General features: G+C 38.9%; 1 long non-coding RNA gene and 1 pseudogene across 3 annotated transcripts in view; both read left to right on the top strand.

The window, feature by feature from the left end:
- Window positions 1-15,855, top strand: part of LOC116156055 (uncharacterized) — a 114,808-nt gene that overhangs the window by 75,165 nt on the left and 23,788 nt on the right. The window lies entirely within an intron of this gene.
- Window positions 1,741-9,477, top strand: LOC135321786 (cyclin-dependent kinase 16-like; annotated as a pseudogene).

Genomic DNA, 15,855 nt, shown 5'->3' with positions numbered 1-15,855 from the left:
TAGCAGTGAGGGAAAAGAAGCTGAGGAAATAATAAGCTGCTTTACATCCAGAAATGAAGTGGAATATAATTAAATAAATCTAGCAGGAAGTACGCTCAAGAGAGGGGCTTGTTGGAATTGAGATGTTTGTAGGAAGCACAGATAGAAAGCCTGAAGAGGCAGAAGAGAGAGGAAAGAGGAAGTTTATTTACATTTCCCTACTTTGTGTGTAGCTGGCTCTGAGGGCCACAAGCAGAGCTAGCTAGTGGAAACTGTGATGGAACATTTCCAGAGAATTTCCCAGGGCTGCTACACAGGGAACTTGTCATCCTTGAACACCACGTGTAAGGAGCTGCACACAGAAATTCTCTGTGTACTTCAGCTTAAGATAAAAAGTAATAAATTTATTTTCTAGCTTGCCAGTCACTCTAGTGATAAATTAACAGGTAATTAATTTGTTAGCGAGTACTTCTTTCCATTATTTACTTCAACTTGAAAATGTTTTCTGTGAAACATGCCAATGGGAAATCATAAAATATTGCCTTGTAATCTTGTTGATGTTCTAATTAACCAACGCAGGACAGTAGTTACCAGGCATTTCCCCCAAATCTCAGTGAGTCTGCCCTTTGCACTTGGAGTGAGGCTAGGCAAAGCAGTTACAAAATAAAAGGAATTAATGTCATTTAATAACACAGTGACTGAGTGTTAGGCATTGAATGGGGAAGAAGGAAAATGAGTCAAGACCAGAAGTATTCAGAAACTAGAAGGCCAAGATTGGGTGCAGGTAATATGCAGAAATAAAAAGTAAATAAATAATTGTGGGAGTCAGTTCCAGGTAAGCTGGAGAAAACACGTTCCACCGTGTCTGTACCACTGAGTGCAGCTCTGAGACAGAATGCACAGAGCAGCTGTTAGAGAACCCTGCAAACTGAATAACATCAGGAGAATTGGAAAGAAGACCAGAATTTAAAGTACCACCAAATCCCTGGTAAAGTTACCCTGTTTTTCATCCTCTGGTCCTGTCACCTCTTGGTCCCAAAAGTAAGCAGCACAGAATAACTAAGGCCCTGTGTTTCTGAATACAGAACCTGAGAGAAGTACTCCAGGGACATGAAGTGTACTGGGGAGGTTATGATGAGGGCAGACCTCATGAAAGAAATCTCAGTAAATTTTTAAATAATCTTAGGAAATTTAATCCCAAACTTTGTGTGCATGGCTGGATCTGATGCTAATCAGTGTAATAAAGACTTGTAAAACCTGATTATCAGAAAGACTTCTGGTCAGACCCGGACAGCCGCTGGACGTGCACTTGTGGGGCAGATCTGAATAGCTCTGCAAAGGTTTTGAAACTGAATTGACATTCAACCCGGAGCCAAGGAAGATGGGCTGAAACCTGTGGCCTGAATTTAACCAGGTAAATTTCTTGCCGAAACAAACATACCAACTTTATTCAAAGTATTAAAAAAAAAAAACCCTCAGCGTATGAAAGCCTGATATAGCAATCCAAAATTCCTCAGCATTTGAAGAAACAGGAGACTCTCAATTCTTACGGGAAAAGACGATCAAGAAACATCAACATTGACATGACAAAGTTATTAGAATTACCTGACAAAGATTTTAAAATAGTAAGTTATTTAAAATATTCTAACGAGAAATTGCAAGCACTCCTAAAATTAATACATAGGTTGGAGGACTCAGAAATGAGGTATAAAGAAGGATCAGAAGGGGGTCTGCCGCGTCTCCGCCAGCGGTCGGCCCTGAACCGCGCGCCGCCGCGAGCTCTCGGACTCGAGCCAGCGCCGAGGAGCCCGGGGCCACCGCCCGCAGCGGCCGAGCTCAGGGCCTGCTGAGCGGGACGCCGCCGCCGCTGCCGCCGCCTCCTCCTCCTCCACAGCGGGCGTCGGCCCGGGCCCGGCAGCCACGGCCGAAGACCCCCTGGGACGGGCGCCTGCGGCGAACAGGAGGGGAAGCAGGAGAAGGAGGTCGCGCGGCCTCAGCCCGGGCCGCCGCCCCAGGCGCCGCCCTGCCGGCCCCGCGGCGCTGAGGTGGCTCGCGCGCCCCCGCCGGTCGCCACGGATCCGCTGAAGAAGATCAAAAGGCGGCTGTCAGTGACACTCCGAGGGCGCCGAGGTGTAGACAAGGCCAACGGTGCCCCTGAACAGACAGGCCTGGGTGAGAGCGGCGGCGGCGGCGGTGACCGTGGAGGGGCCCCCACACGAGCTGCCGCTGGGGAGCCTCGCTCTGGACGGGGCCCCTCAGCTCCGCACCAGAGATTATACACGAGGACTGGAAGGTGGGGTCGGCCGGGGAGAGGGACCAGGCTTCCGCCGCGCCCTCGCATGAGGTGCGGTCACCAGGGAGAGTGCGCATGCGCAACCCCCACCCCATCCCCCACCCCCCTACCCCCGCGCAAGATCTCCACGGAGAACGTCGACAAGCGCCCATCACTACCAGCCGACACCCGGCTGCCCGAGGGCTACCGTGAGAAGTTGACCCCCAATATCCCCATCTTTGACAAGCCCCTCGGCTGCCGCCTCCGCCGTGTCAGCCTGCCTGGGATCGACTTTGGGAAACTGGAGACCTACATCAAGTTGGACAAGATGGGAGAGGGTACATATGCCACCGTCTGCAAAGGCAAAAGCAAGCTCACAGACAACCTTGTGGCGCCAGGGAGATCAGACTAAACATGAAGAGGGGGCGCCCTGCACCGCCATCTGGGAAGCGTCCCTGCTCAAGGACCTCAAACACGCCAGCATCATCCCGCCACACGACATTATCCTCAGAGAAGTCGCTCACCCTTGTCTTTGAGTACCCGGACAGGGACCTGACGCAGTACCCAGATGGCTGTGGGAACGTCATCAGCAGGCACAATGCGAAACTCTTCCTGTTCCAGCTGATCCGCGGCCTGGCCTGCTGCCACCGGCAGAACGTGCTACACCGAGACGTCAAGCCCCAGAACCTGCTCATCAATGAGAGAGGAGAGCTCAAGCTGGCCGACTTCGGCCTGGCCCGGGCCGAGTCAATTCCAATGAGGACCTACTCCAATTAGGTTGTAACGCTGTGTACCGGCCCCCAACATCCTGCTCAGGTCCACGGACTGCTCCTCTCAGATTGGCATGTGGGGTGTGGGCTGCATCTTCTATGAGATGGCCACGGGCCGGCCCTTCTTCCCGGGCTACACGGTGGAGGAACACCTGCAGTTCATCTTGCGCGTCTTGGGAACCCCCAACTGAGGAGACGTGGCCAGGCATCCTGTCCAGTGAAGAGTTCAAGACATACTGCTATCCCCAGTCCCCTTGTCCTTGCTGCAGACTTGACAGAGGCGGGGCTGACCTCCACACCAAGCTGCTGCAGCTTGAAGTTCGCAATTGTATCTCCGCAGAGGATGCCATGAAACTTCTGTTCTTCCTCAGCCTGTGGAAGCGCATCCACAAACTTCCTGACACTTCTTCCATATTTGCACTAAAGGAGGTCCAGCTACAAAAGGAGGCCAGGCTTTGGTCTTCATCAATGCCTGACTAAGGCAGGCCAGCTTTCTGAGTGGTGGACACCGAGTTCTAAGCCACAGACTGAGGCCCCAGCAGGCAGCAGCTGGAGGAATGCCACACCCCTCACAGGGCAGCCCCCAGCTGCATCCTTCCTGCTTGCTGCCTGCCTACCTGCCTGACGAACGCTCACCTTCCCACGTGTCCCTGCTGCCTGTGCGAACACCTGACCATTGGCCTGTCAGCCCACCCATTGGCCTGTCTGCTGGGTGCTAACAAAGCTCTCATCGCTCCTTAAATTTAAAAAAAAAAAATCAAAAGGAAATATTTGAACTGAAAAATAAAATAACTGAAGTATAAAACTCACTAAATGAGCTCAAAAGCATAAAGTGCATAACAGATGAAATTGTCAGTGAAACTGAAAAATAGATCAATAGAAACTATTTAACCTGGAAAAAGATATTGAAGACAAATTAACAGAGCGAGAGGAACCTGTAAGAAAATAACAAAAGGCATAACATTCTTGCCATCAGAGTCCCAGAAAGACAGCAGAACAAGTTCAGTACTGAAAAAATATAATTCAAGATATAACATCTCTAAACTTCCTTAGTGTGGCAAACCACATAAACCTATCCCTAAACAGGATAAACCCAAAGAAATTCCATGCTTAGACCAATCATAATCAGACTGTTGAAACTAAAGTAAAAGAAAAACTGAAATCAGTCAGAAAAAATGGCATATTACCTGTAAGAGAAGAACAATTTGAATGACTAACCAGAAACTACAGAAGGAAGTGGCATATTTTTCAGTTGCTGAAAGAACAGAACTATCAGCTTGAAAATCTATATTTATTAAAAATGACCCTAGGCATGAAGGTGAAATGAAAGTGTTCTCAGATGAAGGAAAACCAAGAGAATTTGTTGCCAGCAGATTTGCTGTAAAGGAATTGCTAAAGGAAGTTCTTCAGATTGAAGGGAAATGATACCAGAAAATAATAGTACCTTAGGGATAGTAAGCAAGAGAAATGGTCATTGTCATGGTACATATAATAGGCTATTCTCTTAAGTTCTTTAAAATGCAGTTGATGGTTGAAAGCAGAAAAAATAATAACAACACTATCTGCAGGTTTTTTAATGTGTACAGATGTAATATATAATACAACTACAACATAAAGGGGTTAAATAGATTCACATGGTTTTAAGACAAAATTCCACTTAAGGATAAAAGTATTCATTTCAATGAGACTGTGAAAAGTTAAATATGTAAACAGTAATTTTCAAAGAAACCATCAAAAACTATTTATACAAGACATACTAAAAAAAACACAGTCAATAAAGTTGAATGATAAAAGTATTCAAATAACTCAAAATGAAGGCAAGATTTGGGGAAACAAAGGAAAAACAGAGGAAAAACACATAAATCACTTAATAAAATGGTAGATCTAAATCCAAACATATCAATAATTACATTAATTTTAAATGACCTAAACTCACCATTTAAAAGACAGACTCTCACAATAAATATGGTAAGATTCTACTTATAAGAGTTATCTAGAGCAGCCAAACTCTTAGAAAAAGAAAGTAGAATGGTGGTTGTCAGGAGAGGAAAGTTAGCTTCCTAATGAGTATAGAATTTGAGTTTTGTAGGATGAAAAAATTCTAGAGATGTGTTACATAACAATATGCATTTGGTTAACACTTTTATACTGTACACTTAAATGGTTAAGAGGATAAACTTTATATATCTATAACACAATAAAACATACTGAAGTTGTCAAAATAAAAGAAACATCCCTACAAATAAATAAAACATAGTCAAACTATATGTGGTTTTTAAGAAACCAATGTCAAATATAATATCAGTGTTTATAAATGAAAGAATGATAAATGATATAGCGTACAAACACTAATCAAAATAATACTGAAGTGAATATATTAATACAAAGAAGTATACTTCAAAGAATGAAAATTACCAAGAATAAGAACATTACATAATAAACTTATCAATTTACCAAGAAAATGTAGATCCCTAAATGTACATATACCTAACAAAAGAGTTTTAAAATGCACAGAATAAAGAGGGTGGAGTTAAGGAGAAATAAACAAACCTACAAATATAATTAGAGACTTCAACTCTCCTCTATTAGTACTGGATTCAACTAAGAAAAAGAAAGCCAGCAGGGATGTGGAAGAACTGAGCATCACCATTAACTGAAAAGGTAAAATTTACAATTACAGAATGCTTTACTGAACAATAGCAGAATATATATTATATATATTGTATTCAAAATTTACAAAAAAATTCAACAATAAGAACATAATCTGATTTAAAGTGAACAAGAGATCTGAACAGACAACTACTGAAGATTTTCAGACAGTAAATAAGCATGTAAAAAGATGTTCAACACCATTTGTTATTAGGAGAATGAAAATTAACAAACCGATGGGTTACCTCTACACAGCTTTCAAAGAGACTAAACCAAAAACTGACAATACCTGTTGTTGGTGAGGATGCAGAGTAACAGGAACTCTCATGCAATGCTGCTGGGAATGGAAAATGGTAGAGCCACTTTGGAAGACAATTTAGCAGTGTTTTACAAAGTTCATTGTATTACCATAAAATCCAGCAACTGCACTCCTAGGTATTTAAATATTTCAAAGCTATATAGATATAAAATTCAACACCTAAACGTTTACAACTGCTTTACTCAATACTATTAAAAACTAAAAGCAACCAGGATGTCCTTGAGTACATGAATGGGTAAGCAAACAGTGGTACATCCATACAATGGAATATTACTGAATAAGAGAATGAGCCATCAAGACATGAAAATACACAAATGTATCTTAAATGAATATCACTAAGTTAAAGAAACCCATCAGAAAAAGCTACATACTGTACAATTCTAGTTATATAGCATTCTGAATAAAGCGAAACTATATATATAATAAACAGATCAGTGGTTGCCAGGAGTTCAGGGAACAAGAGGAAGGGATCGGTTTCCTAGGTGAAGCTTTGAAGATTTTTTAGCTTGGTGAAACCATCTGTATATTTTAAAAACAGGTACATGTTATATGTATGTCAAAACCCACAGAACTTTACAGCATAAAAACCAAATATCGATGTATACAAGTTACAAATAGCTAGGAGATCAGTGTATCCCAAAATAGAATGTAGAATGTGACTAAAGAATCTAACTATATACAAAGGTATGTAAAACCTCACTGAAGGGAAAAAGACCTAAGAAACTTTAATGTGAGTGGAATCTGTGAGATTAACCCAACACAATTAACAAAATGGTAATAAGAATATACGTATTGATAATTACATTAAATATAAAGGGATTAACTGCTCTGACCAAAAAATATAGACTGACGGACTGGATACAAAAAGAAGACGCATGTGTATGCTGTGTACAAGAGACCCGCTTCAGACCTAGAGACACATGCAAGCTGAAAGTGAGGGGATGGGAAAACAAAAATTCCTTACAAACGGAAACCAAAAGAAAGCTGGAGTAGCAATACTTATATCTAACAATAGTGATCTTAAAATAAAGACTGTTATGAGAGTCACAAAAGGATTCTACATAATACTCAAGGTACCAATCCAAGAAGGTATAACAGCTGTAAATATATACGCACCCAACAAAGGAACACCTCAATATATAAGGCAATTTTTAACGAACATAAAAGGAGAAATCAACAATAACACAATAATTGTGAGGAACCTTAACACCTATTTTTATCAATGGACATCCAGACAGAAAGCCAGTAAAGAAATACAGACCCCAAATGACACGTTAGACCAGATGGGCTTAATTAATATCTAAGAGCATTCTAATTGAAAACAACATAGTACACATTCTTCTCAAATGCACATGGAATAAACTCCAGAATCAATCACATATTGGATCACAAAGCAAGCCTCAGTAATTTAAGAAAATTAAAATCATACCAAGAACCTTTTCTGATCACAAGGCTATAAGGTCAGAAATCAACTACAAGAAAAAAAAAATGCAAAAACTACAAATACGTGGAGGCTAAACAATATGCCACTACACAATCAATGAATCACTGTAGAAATCAAAGAGAAAATTGGAAAATACTTTGAGAGCAATGAAAATGAAAACACAACAATCCACAGGTTTTGAGATGCGGCAAAAACAGTTCTAAGAGGCAAGATTATAGCAATACAAGTCTACCTCAGGAAACAAGAAAAATCTCAAATAAACAACCTAAACTTAAATGTAAAGCAGCTAGAGAAAGAGGAGCAAAGAAAACCCAAAGTTAGTAGAAGAAAAGAAATCATAAAATTCAGAGCAGAAATGAATGAAATAAAGACAAAAAAAAAAATCAATGAAACTAAAATGGGTTCTTTGAAAAGATGAATAAAACTGACAAACCTTTAGTTAGACTCATCAAGAAAAAAGGGAGAGGGCCCAAATTAATAAAATAAAAAAGGAGAAGTCACAATCAATATCACAGAAATACAAGGGCTCGTAAGAGGCTACTATGAGCAACTATATGCCAACAAAAAGGACAACCTAGGAGAAATGGGCAATTTCTTAGAAAGGTACAATTTGCCAAGGCTGAATCAGAAAGAAATGGAAAATATGAGTAGACCAATTACCGGTACCAAATTAAGTCAGTAATTTTAAAATATCCACAAGCAAAGGTCCAGGACTAGTTGGCTTCACAGGTGAATTCTAACATAAATTTACAGAAGAGTTAACATCTAACCTTCTGAAACTATTCCAAAAAATTAAAGAGGAAGGAACAATTCCAAATTCATTCTATGAGGCCACACTCACCCTGATACCAAAACAAGACAGATACCAAAAAACAAGAAAATCACAGGCCAATATAACTTACGAGTATAGATGCAAAAATCCTCAACAAAAAACTAGCAAATGGACTCCAACAATGCACTAAAAGGATCATATGCCATGATCAAGGGAGATTTATCCCTGGGATACAAAGATTTTTCAGTATCAACAAATCAATCAATGTGATACCTCACATTAACAAACTGAAGAATAACAACTGTGTGATTATCTCAATAGATGCAGAAAAGCTTTTGATAAAAGTCAATATCCATTTATGATAAAAACTATCCAGAAATGTTGTGCAGATGAAACATACCTCAACATAATCAAGGCCATGTATGACAAACACACAGCTAATATCATACTTAATGATGAAAAGCTGAAAGCATTTCCTGTAACATCAGAAACAGGACAACAATGCCCACTCTCACCACTTATATTCAACATAGTTTTGGAAGCCCGAGCCATAGCAATCAGAGAAGAAAAAGAAATAAAGGGAATCCAAATCGATAAAGAAGAAGTAAAACTGTCATTGTTTGTGGATGACATGGTACTATACATGGACAACCCTAAAGAAGCAACCAGAAAACTACTAGAGCTCATCACTGAATCTGGTAATGTTGCAGGGTATAAAATTAATATACAGAAATCAGTGGCATTTCTATCCACTGACAACAAAATAGCAGAAAAAGAAATTATTTAAGAGAACTCTGGAACAACATGACGCTTACTAATACTCGCATTATAGGGGTACCAGAAAGAGAAGAGAGAGAGAAAGAACCTGAGATATTTTTTGAAGAGATACTAAACCCAAAGAGGAATACACCAAGGCACATAGTCATCAAGCTGACAAAAATTAAGGATAAAGAGAAAATATTAAAATTAGCAAGAGAAAAGCAACACATAATATACAAGGGAACTCCCATAAGGCCATCAGCTGATTTTTCAGCAGAAACTCTACAGGCCAGGAGAGAGTGGCAAGATATAAGTAAAGTGGTGAAAGAGAGAAACCTACAACCAAGAATACTCTGCCCAGCAAGGCTCTCATTCAGATTTGAAGGCAAATTCAAAAGCTTCACAGATAAACAAAAGCTAAAAGAATTCAGCAGCACCAAACCAGCTTTACAACAAATGTTAAAGAAACTTCTCTTGTCATCAAACTATAAGAAAAGGACAAAAAGAAGAAAGGGGGAAAAAAAGACCTTCAAAAGATTGCTTTGTCAGTTTAGAGTCTTTTATGGTTTCATATACATTTTGGAATTTTTGCTTTAGTTCTGTGAAAAATATTCTGAGTACTTTGACAGGGGTTGCATTGAATCTGTAGATTGTTTAGGGTAGTACAGCCATCTTGATGATGTTGATTCTTCCAATCCAGAAGCATAAGATATATTTCCATTTCTTTGTATCATCTTCAACTCCCTTCATCAATGTTTTATAGTTTTCAAAGTATAGGCAACCTCCTTGGTTAAGCTTATTTCTAGGTACTTTTGATGCAATGGAAATGTTTATGCCAGTTATAAAATTCTGGTTTTTGAAGTGGAAAAAATGTCAATGAAGGGCTGCAAAAGGCAAAATACCTTTCATTCTTATGGGTGATCTGTATTCCATTACATATATATGCCGCATCTTCTTTTCCCTTCGTCTATTGATGTGCATTTATAACGCTTCCATACCTTGGTAATTATAATTGGCAATTATAAAAATAATGTTGCTGTCAATAGCAGGTGTATTTATCCTTTTCAATTAATTTTTATTTTGTGGATGGCTTTATTCCTTTGATAACTATGTAAGTTTAAATAGCTAAAGCTCTAAACCTTCTTACAAACAATGAAAAATACATATATGTAAATTTAAAAACAAGGTGCAGTATTTTGGGTATATGTATTTACATGCAATACATTGTATATGTGCAGTCAAATTGTAACAATTCTACCTAATAATACTGAAAAATGGGAAAAAACAAATTAAGGAAATAATACCATTTACCATTGTACTAAAACATATAAAATACTTAGGACTAAACCTAACCAAGTAGACAAAGGACCTGTATTCTGAAAACTATAAGACACTGAGGAAAGAAATTGAATTCACTTAAGTGATGGAAAGATATAGCATGTTCTTGGATTGGAAAAATCAATATTGTTAAAATGGCCATAATACCCAAGGCAATATACAGATTCAGTGCAATCCCTATCAAATTACGAATGACATTTTTCACAGAGTTGGAGCAAAATAAATTGTTAAAAATAAATTGTGTTAAGAAACACAAAAAATGCCAAATAGCCAAAACAGTCTTAAAAGAGGAGAATGGAGCTGGGAGAATCACCCTCCCTGGCATCAGGCTATCATACAAAGCTACAGAAATCAAAACAGTATGGTTCTGGCACAAAAACAGACACCTGGATCAATGGAACAGAATACAAAGTCCAGAAATAAACCCTTGCACCTACAGTCAATCAATCTATGACAAAGGAAGCAACAACACACAATGGAGAAAAGACAGTCTCTTCAACAAGTGGTGCTGGGAAAACTGGGCAGCTACCTGTAAAAGACTGAAATTAGAACATTCTCTTCACCATGTACAAAAGTAAACTGAAAATGAATGAAAGACTTGAATGTAACACTGCATACTATACAATTTCTAGAGGAAAACATAGGCAGAACACTCTTTGACACAAATCACAGCAATATTTTTTATGACCAGCTCCTAGAGTAATGGAAATAAAAGCAAAAAATAAATAAATGGGATCTAATTAGACTTAAAATCTTTTGTACAGTTAAGGATACCATAAATAACATGAAAAGACAACCTACAGAATGGAAGAAAATATTTGCAAATGTTGTGACTGACAAGGGACTAATTTCCAAAACATACAACCAACACATACGGCTTAATATAAAAGAATAAGCAACCCCATCAAAAAATGGACAGAGGACCTAAGTAATCATTTCTCCAAAGAAGACATCCAGATGGCCAACAATCCCATGAAAAGATGTTCAATATCACTAATTGTAAGAGAAATGCAAATCAAAACTACGATGAGATATCACCTCACGTCAGTCAGAATGACCACCTTTAAAAATTCCACCAATGATAAATGCTGGAGAGGAAGTGGAGAAAAAGGAACCCTCTTATACTGTTGGTGGGAATGTAAATTGGTGCAGCCATTATGGAGGACAGTATTGGGAGCAGTCAAAAAAATTAAAAAAGACTTGCCATATGATCAAGCAATCCCACTCACGGGCGTATGTCTGGAGAAAAGTATATGTTGAAAAGATGCATGCACCCCCAATGTTCACAGCAGCACTATTTACAGCAGCCAAGACATGGAAACAACCCAAATACCCATTGACAGATGACTGGATAAAGAAGATGTGGTATTTATATACATATACATACATACACACAATGGAATACTACTCAGCCATAATAAAGAATAAAATAATGCCATGTGTAGCAGCATGGCTGGACCTGGAGAACATCACTCTAAGTGAAGTATGCCAGAAACAGAAAGAAAAATGCCATATGATAGCACTTATATGTGGAATATTAAAGGACCCAAATGAACTCATCTACAAAACAGAAACAGACCCACAGACATAGAGAACAAATTTATGGTTATCAGAGGATAAAGCTTTTGGGAAGGGATATATTGGGAATTCAAAATTTGCACCTCTTGGGGAGTGATGGAAATGTTAGCTATCTTGATTGTGGTAGTGGTTTCATTGATGTTTGCCTCTGTCAAAATTCATCAAATTGTACATCTGAAATATGTGTAGTTTCCTGTACAGGAATCATGCCACAATAAAGGTGTTAAAACAACTACAGATGTATATCTTTCATGAATATAAATACAAAAACTTCAATAAAATATTAGCAAATTAAATCCAAAACTATATTAAGACAATATTAAACCAGGGTTTATCTAAGAAATTCACACAGTTCAATATTGAAAACCAATAAACATAATGCACAATATTAGCAGACAAAAGAAAAGCCACATCATAACACCAATTGACGCAGAACAAGGATATGATAGAACTCGACATCTATTCATGATGAACATTTCTTAATAATCTTCCACAACATAAAAAAGGGTATTTTAAAATACTTTCACTTGACATATTTAATGGTGAAAGGCTGAGTATATTTTCATTGAGTTCAACAAATCAAGGATGTCTTCTCTCACCAACCCTATTCAATATCATACTATAAGCAGCCACCAGTATTAATAATGTTACAAAGATAAATGAAAGGCACACAGATTGTAAAGGGAAAAATAAAACTATGCCTATGAGCAGATGACATGAATGTATTCATACAAAACCCAAGGAACCTACCCTACTGAAAGCTTCCTAGAACTGATACATTCAACAAGCCACAGGGTACAAGTTCAACACTCAAAAATCAATCATATTTCTACATACTAGCAATATGTATTTGGAAGCAGATATTTTTTAAAATGCCATTTACAGTACTTCAAAAGTATCAAATACCCAGGAATAAATACAACATAATATGGGCAGGGTTTGTTTGTTGAAAATCACAAATTGATGATGAAAGAAAAGAAGACCTAAATAAATACTGTGTCCATGGATTGAAAGAATCAATACTGTGAAGGTGTCAATTCTTAAAATTTAATTCAATTTCAATAAAAATCTCAGCAAGATTTATACTAGATATAGACTGATTCTATAATGCAAAACATTATAATGCAAAGGATTAGAACAGTTTAAACAATTTTGAAAAAGGAAAATAAAATTGGACATACTACTTGATTATAAGAATTACTAAAAAACCAGAGCAATAAAGACATCATGGTATTGGTAAAGATATAGACATACATCAATGGAACAGAATAGTGAGTCCAGAGATGGACTCATTCAAATATGGTCTATCGATTTTGTGAAAAGTTGCAAAAGCAGTTTAATGGAGAAAGGATAAACTTTCAACAAATGGAACTGAGGCAACTGCGTATCCATATGAAAAAGAAAAAAAAACCTTAAACCTAATTCAAATCAGTCAAAATGGATTATCGATCGAAATGTAAATGCAAAGCTATAAATCTTTTAGAGGAAAACCAAGGAGAAATTCTTAAATTCTTAGGGTTAGGCAGAGAGATCTTAGATATACAATATTTATCGATTGACTCCAATTCCTCCTTGATTGAGGGTTGCTCCCTGGACATGGGGCTTGGCGGGGTGGCGATGTGTTAAATCATTCACAGACTTCTCCTGACATTGGGATGAGCAAGTTCCTAGAACACCAGAGAAAGACTTTGGGTACAGAAGGAAAGAGATGCACGTGCTTGAGGTGGGAAACAAGTATGGGAAAGATCTGCCACAGCTGAGAGCAAACCCAGAACTGGGATGAGAATCTCCTACAGGAAAGAGGTAAAGGCAAAGTGGTAAGGGATGCAGCCGAACAGGTGGGCCTATCGTTGCCCACCAGTGTTTCCTTCTGTGACTCTAGCGGCTCTCAAGGCCAGAGCCATGGAGTCTATGATCTGCTGAGGATGACTCTGTATAAAAATACTGTCAGGACCTTTGGAATTCTCTTGCGTCTGGGAGGTGAGGAGGGGTGTTGCTGAGATTGCTCACTGGAGGGAAGACATCACACGCGTGTTGTCCTCTCTCTGTTTTATTGTTGTCTACACTAAGTAAGAGTAGAGTAGACCTTGGCACAGTACCCAGTGACATTTAAAGCAGGCATAGCCTTAGATGGAGCAATCGCACCTGGGAGATGCTTCCTATAGAACGTAAGGCCCAGTACATAGGAATCTATGTGCAAAGATTTGTGTCCCAGGCACAGCGTCCACACTAGTAAATTGTTGATCATGATGTGTATTTCCTGAGGCCATTGTGGGGATGAAAGCTAATATATAAGAAATTCACTTTGCCAATCAGTTATCAATATTAAAACACATGGCAATGGGGAAACACTAAGATTTCCAAAAGAGGACTTCATATCCACTACTCTGATTCCTCACACGTCATCCTCTGCACTTGGTGTCTGTCACAGCACAGCACTCAGCAGAAGGAGCAAGGGAAACAGCGGAGACGGATGTGACAGTCTAGCGGAGGGGCCTGTGCTTCCTCAGCCCAGAATGGAGTCACCCTGGAGGGCTACCTCCTGGAACTCTGGCTCAGTAATTTTCCGATCTTTCTCCTGTGTATTAGTTACTCCCAGAAAGTCTGTGGTAAAAGCAAAAAGAAGGTTCTGGAACTTGGAGATGGAGATTGAGCCCTGGAAACATCCTCAGGGACCCTGGGCTTTGGCCATTACCCGCCTGTCTCTACGGGCTTTTTATCTCATGGAAGCAGGTCTCTCAGTGAGTGCTCATCGGGAGCTTGAAGGATCAGGAACAAGTTTTCAGGAAACACTTCTGGCCATAGATTATTCTAGGAGCCTTTGTTAACTTCCCATAGTAGGTCAGAGACAGATGGGTTCCAAGGGAATTATGATAACTAAGAGGAAAATCTACAGGCTGGAGTGGGGGCGTGCCAGGGGAAGTGGAGGCCCCAGAGGACTGTCCGCTTGGGGAACAATATGCCTTTGTGCTAATGATGCCCCGGGTTAGTGAGCAGGCTTTGGCAAGAGGCTGGTCTGCAGACTTAGAGTACACGCTGTTGATTAATTGGGGATCTTTTGAGTTTATAGGGCCTTCTTCCTCAACTCTCATATAACATTTATTTGTCTTACTTTATCTCCCATCTCTCTCCACCACTTCTCTGGCTATTAGGATGACATGGCCCCTTGAAAAACTGAAAGACAGAGAAAATGCTATGAAGTTAGTGAGATGAGATGAGATAAACTGAACTGAGCTGGAGTTAATTTTATGAGACCCTGTGTCCGTACAGAGAGGCAGAGAGATGCAGTGGGTATGGAGTAGGACAACTGAGGACAACTCTATCACTTTTTGCATTTGTGTCACTGTGCTCACTGGCTTTGCCTCTGACGTCTGTCTCATGTGAAGTGGCTTGAAACCGCAGAGGAGCCTAGCACATGTTTGTCCCCTTTACCTTTGAAATAAAGGCTATGATTTTAAAAGCTGATATACTGGGCTTTATCATCTGGCTAACATTTTCAAATAAAAGTATTATAATTGAACAGAACAGAAAAAACAGGTTTGAAATAAACTCTAAATATTTAATAAATTAACATGTAGTAAATATAGCTTTACAAACAAGTGTTGTTATTTAAAGTGTTTACAAAAATACCTACTTAGCTCACAATAGATTATAAAATAAATTCTACTTGAATTAAAGAGTTAAATATGGACAATAAAATCCCAGAAAAGTATGATGACTAACTCATCTTTTAACGGCAAATAACTTGAATACAAAAAAGAAGAAGAAGGAAGTAAAGGAGAAGAAGAAATAGTGAGATAATAGATTTAACTATGTAAAATGTTCTACTTCTGTATATCAAAAACTATTGGGAGTATATGAGAGAAAAAATAATATCATTAATATGTAAAATAGATCATCCACGTCAACAAGTAAAATATAAACACTGAAAGAAATATGGTCAAAAGGTAGGACTAGATAAGGATGAATGAAGAA

The sequence above is a fragment of the Camelus dromedarius genome, chromosome 8 (genome assembly GCF_036321535.1).
Source record: "Camelus dromedarius isolate mCamDro1 chromosome 8, mCamDro1.pat, whole genome shotgun sequence".
NCBI lineage: Eukaryota > Metazoa > Chordata > Mammalia > Artiodactyla > Camelidae > Camelus > Camelus dromedarius.
Note: the sequence above shows the minus strand (reverse complement) of the source record. Positions and strands in the feature narration are given on the sequence as shown.